The sequence below is a fragment of the Oratosquilla oratoria genome, chromosome 36 (genome assembly GCF_046742065.1).
Source record: "Oratosquilla oratoria isolate Oo_2021 chromosome 36, ASM4674206v1, whole genome shotgun sequence".
Classification (NCBI taxonomy): domain Eukaryota; kingdom Metazoa; phylum Arthropoda; class Malacostraca; order Stomatopoda; family Squillidae; genus Oratosquilla; species Oratosquilla oratoria.
The window spans coordinates 332,501-337,500 of NC_134812.1; positions in this window are offsets into that span (position 1 = coordinate 332,501).

Sequence of the window (5,000 nt, forward strand, 5' to 3'; positions counted from 1 at the left end):
TTCTTCTTATGTTCGTTTACTCCCTCGAACATTTTTATGGGAAAAGTAAGGATTCATGTGCACAATCGTATTGACTGTAGACAAAGCATGGTCCCCATTTGGCTGCACGAGGTCTGGATTGAATAAATGTAGGTCGAGGTCTATAAGCTTTCAGCATCCCGAGACGGGATACTTTACTTTCCACAGCTTCCCTCTCTGCCCTCCAGACGCACGCGCCCTCACCCTCGAAGCAAGAAAGATGATGGTGACTGAGTGGGGAAGTCTTTGGGACTTTAAATTCTCTATCGTAGACTTTTCTTTACTTCTATTTTCTTTCTATTTTTTTCTGGTTCTTCGCTTCGCAACCATTAGACCTATTTCTTTCCTAGTATCTTCTACGTCTTCTTGTCCTTTACACTTAACTCCGCTCTTCTTATTTCCTCGCCTTTATTCTTTTGTTCTTTTCTTTATTTCTTCCCTCCTTTTTCCTTCTCTTCCGTCTATTTGGTTTCTCGTCTCAACCCCCTTCTTCCTTAACCCGCCTCTCTTTCTTTTATTTTTCCTTGTGCTCGTTTCTTCTTCTCTTATCCTCCTCTCTTCTTCTTTTCTTTGCCTTCAGCTTCTTTATCCAGGTCTTCTTCCCTTCCTCGTTTTTCTTCTCCTTTATATTAACCACCTTTCTAATTTTTCTCTTGTTTTTCTTCCTGTCCTCTCTACTCTACTCTTATTTACCATTTCCACCTTTTTTATCCTCTTTTTCTTTCTTACTACTTCTTTTCCTCCTCCACATCTGTTTCTCTTCTTCCTCCTTCGCCTATCCTCGTCCTCCCTCTCACCTCCTCCCTTCCCTTTTGGATATCTAAGTTTTCATTTCCTTATTTTCCTTCTTATTTCTCTCCGGTTTTTGTCTCTTAATCCTCTCTCTTTCTTCTCTAAGGCCACTCCCTCTGAATTTCTCTTGTTTGGTTTCTCTGTTTTCTCCCCTTTCATTCTCCAAAATGTTCTTGTTTTTATGACCTTTCCTTATCTCTTCGTTAATTTCGTTTTTTTTTCTTGTACATTTCTTTTCTCTTTCCCTCCTCTCTCCAACCTCCCTCCTCCCTCCTCCTCTCTCTTCCTCCCCTCTTCGTAAACACTCCTTTGCCACCCACTCACCATCTTTTATCCCATTTGTTTTTTCTCCTATTTTCTCCTTTTTTCTCCCCAACTTCTCTACTTCTCAACCCTCTCCTGACTCACTTCTCCTCTCTCCCCCTCTTGAGTTTGTTCTTTTGTTCCTTGCATGGCCTCGCCCTCTTTCCTGTCCTCTCTCCTTTTCTCTCTCCTCTCTCATTCCCGTTGTTATTCCTTTTTCATAAATAATTTTTCATCATTCTCTTTATTGTTTCATTTTTTTTCACCTTTGCCTGTTACGTACTTTCCTCCTCATTTCTACCTCCACCCTCTATCTCCTCCACCACCTCCTCCTCCTCCTATCCTGCTCTTCCTCCCCCCTTTTTCCCCGTATTCCACTTCCTCCTCCTCTCTCCCTATAGTCATCCTCCCTTTCTTCATCTTTCGAATGTTCCTCATAGGTATCCCATGTCCTCTCGGCCCACTATAAGCTACTCTATTCTTCCTACTATAAGTGATAAATTCAAAAGACGAAAGACAGGATTGATTACCTGTATAAACATAAGGCAAACAGACTGTAAGTCTGGAACAGCAAATGTGTTGCGGGTCGCGTGTGGCCCGCCTGATGCGTGTTTGATACCTCTGGATTAGGGTTTATGAAATAAATCATATTATTGTAACCACGTAATCGTGGAGTTAGTGCATAAAGTATTAAGCGTGGGAGAGTTTATGCTAGTCATAGGATTGCGTGTGTAGGTCCTTGATGCATTAATCTTAGTCGAACAATGAGACATCTTAGAATCAAAATTGCTGAAAGACATTAATGTAATCCGAGGAGGCCTGCGCCAATTCTGTTTTCACTCACAGTAATTCGCAAATTATAAACTAAACGCTCCAAGTTTGATTTGAATGGAATAAGAATCATTTAGTGGTAAGCAGTTTCCCTAAATTTGTGATTGCTATTCACCGACTCGCACACACACAATTGAAATGCGACTCGAAGACAAACATACGAGCAGGATACACACACGTACGCGCACACGCAGGCGCGCACAATACTCCTGCTGCTGCTGTTCCTCCTCCTCTTCCTCCCCACCCTCCTCCTCCCCTTCTTCCTCCAATTCCTCTTTCCACTTCACCTTATATTCCTCTACTCTTACTCTTCTTCCTCCTTTCTTCTTTCTCTTCTTCCTACTCCTCCTCCTCCTACTCTTGTTCCATTTCTTCCCACATGTAAAACGGTACTCATTCATGACCCACGTTGCACCCCACCCCTACTTCTCTTCTCAGCTCCCTTCCAAGCCTGTCCACAGGCCGTCTGACTGTAAACAGGGCCCTAAGGCTAGAAAGGTAACTGGATCCAGCCAAGTGTGAGGGAATTCAACAGGGAGGGAGGGTCGCTCATTGTAGGCACGAGTAACTTATAAATGGCGGTGCGCCACAGTTCCAGACCCTCACTTCTCTGTGTGCCTGACTCGAATTCATGCGCTTTCTCTACCCACTAGGGTGGGGTGAGGGAAGCGCTGAGTTCCCAAAACAGGAGGGAAAGGGGGATGGTATTAGTTAAAGTGAAGGACTCAGGCTAGGAGGTGATTACTTATCACCGAATTCGCAACCTTTACCTCTTCCACGCGATCGGCCCCACATGGCATCTTGTATTGTTCCAGTCAGTCGTCTACATAATGTTATATTGTTTTTCATTCGTGCACATCTTCCTGTTAAGAGAGGTTCTCCACTATACGCGCGTGTCTTCATCACCTGCGGTAGAAGAACCTAGAACCAGATTTCTTACGTCATAACTATACCAATTCAGGGGGAAAAAACATCGAGCCCAAGAAACCTATAAGATCTAATTACGCTTTTGGCATTGTTTCATACGTAATACATAAACATGTTTGTGTATATTCGATGAAAATATCCACATATGATTGTATCATTGAGTGTTCATGTGTTCATGTTTAAATTGAAAAGAGAGGCTGTTTACATGCATGCTAGGAAGACAGTAGTGCGAAAAACCAAACAGGAGAGGATGTTTAACCCGTCCGCGTTCTGGCACTTGTTCCTGGAAGCTTTGCACTCGCGAAGACAGTTCTTTGGCCTCTCATTCAAGAGCAAAAGACACGTGACTCGTGTATTACAATGTGGAACTAGCAAGGGTATGTGTTTAAGATGAGTGCGTTTTTGTATGTGTGTGTGGAACAGACTGCTCATGTTAGTGTACCTTTCGTGTCAGAGGGAGTTTCCATCGGCAAAGTTAAAATCGTAGACCATTAGCTAGAACGATATCATAATAGCACAGAAAAAATTGAAAATATAGTTAAAAAATCATTCATTGCATGTGACGCTTTTGAACGTAGTAGTTCCTGATGACCAGAATTTTCCGGTAAGACATTTTATAAGGTTGTAACAGTCCTTGAAAATTCTTAGGATGCAAGAAAGGTGTTGGTATTGTTATTGGCCTTCCTTCCCTGATCGGGTTGGGGCTCTTCTGCGACTGTTGCTGCTGCTGCTGTCGCCGCACATATGGCTGGACTTATTCGGGGTTAAAGATTTTACTCCTACATCCCCACGAGAATTTGCGTGACCTCGTTCCATTTTCTTTGTGAAATTTCCCCCCGACCTGTTTTGCTTACATACATACTTTCTGAACACCCAATATTTTCGCGCCTTGGATATTGTTTGGTATTATACCGATTATTCCTATGACCCGCCTCCCTCTCTGAGTAGAATCACCAGCAGTCGGGACAACAAAGAGTGAAAATATGATAAGAAAGTGGAAAGTATTTCGCTATATCATTTTCACGTCCTCAGAGTTAGGGGCTGAACGAAATTACCTTTCTTGGGCCACAACGTGACGCTTAAAGTATGCCGCAGTAGTGTTTGGGACGCTTGATAGGCGAATCCCTTATTTTCTTGTATACGCACTATACATAAAAAGCGCCTATTTAGTTGCAATTATAATATCTGCCGCTGTTGTAGTTTAATCACAGCATTTGAGACCTTATTCCCATCTCCCTCTCTGTCATACATAATATGCGATGTCATAACCTTTATGGTAAATTCACTAGGAGGATTGTAGAAGCAGCATATATTTCAATATCGTGGGTGTGTGTGTGCTTGTAAAGTCACAGCATTACCCATAGATCGGTCATACGAGCTCTGAGCTCTCTTCCGGGAGGGAAAAAACTCGCAGAGAATGAGAGATCGTCTTCGTACATTACTATAATTTCCGTCAAATAATTCTATTCAATTAAGAGAAGCACCTCCGTCATGAGGGGGTAAAAATTGTGACAGCACAAAGCAGTACTCGCTATTAGCACCTAATGCAGAGGCTCCCGTAACTTTAAGAAAAGCCTCCAATGAAAAAGAGCTCCGTTTTTGGTTTCTGCCACTCCCGAACCGGAAGGCTTCTTTGTCTTTTAGATTATGGAATCTTTGTCCGCCTTGCTGGCATACTTGGGCGCTCAGACTTGGGATTAGTGCTAACGCCTCATAGCTTGGGTAAACTTTGCACAAATTAATTTCATTCTTGCTTAAGTGGATCACATAGTACGGTGATGTCTGTCATCTTCACTAAAGTCAAGTTTATGAATGTCGAGCTCTCTGTTTATACAGCTTCATACAGGTGGTTTGCTTCATCATTAGTGTATTGTAGTATCTAATTGATTAAATCATTCATCTATTTATTTATCTATTTATGTTTATCTATAGGTATCATTCTACATTTGTACCATCGTGAATTTATGGGATTGGATAACGAGAGCTAAGAGTTCGATTTATTCGTTCTATCGTAGGGTCACCATTTGTTACTTTCTGTTGCGTAGTAACATGTTACCAGCCTGGAACGAGTATGCTGTAGACGCAGTCAGAAGCTCGCGCGACAGACACGACTCTGCCTCATTTAAGTC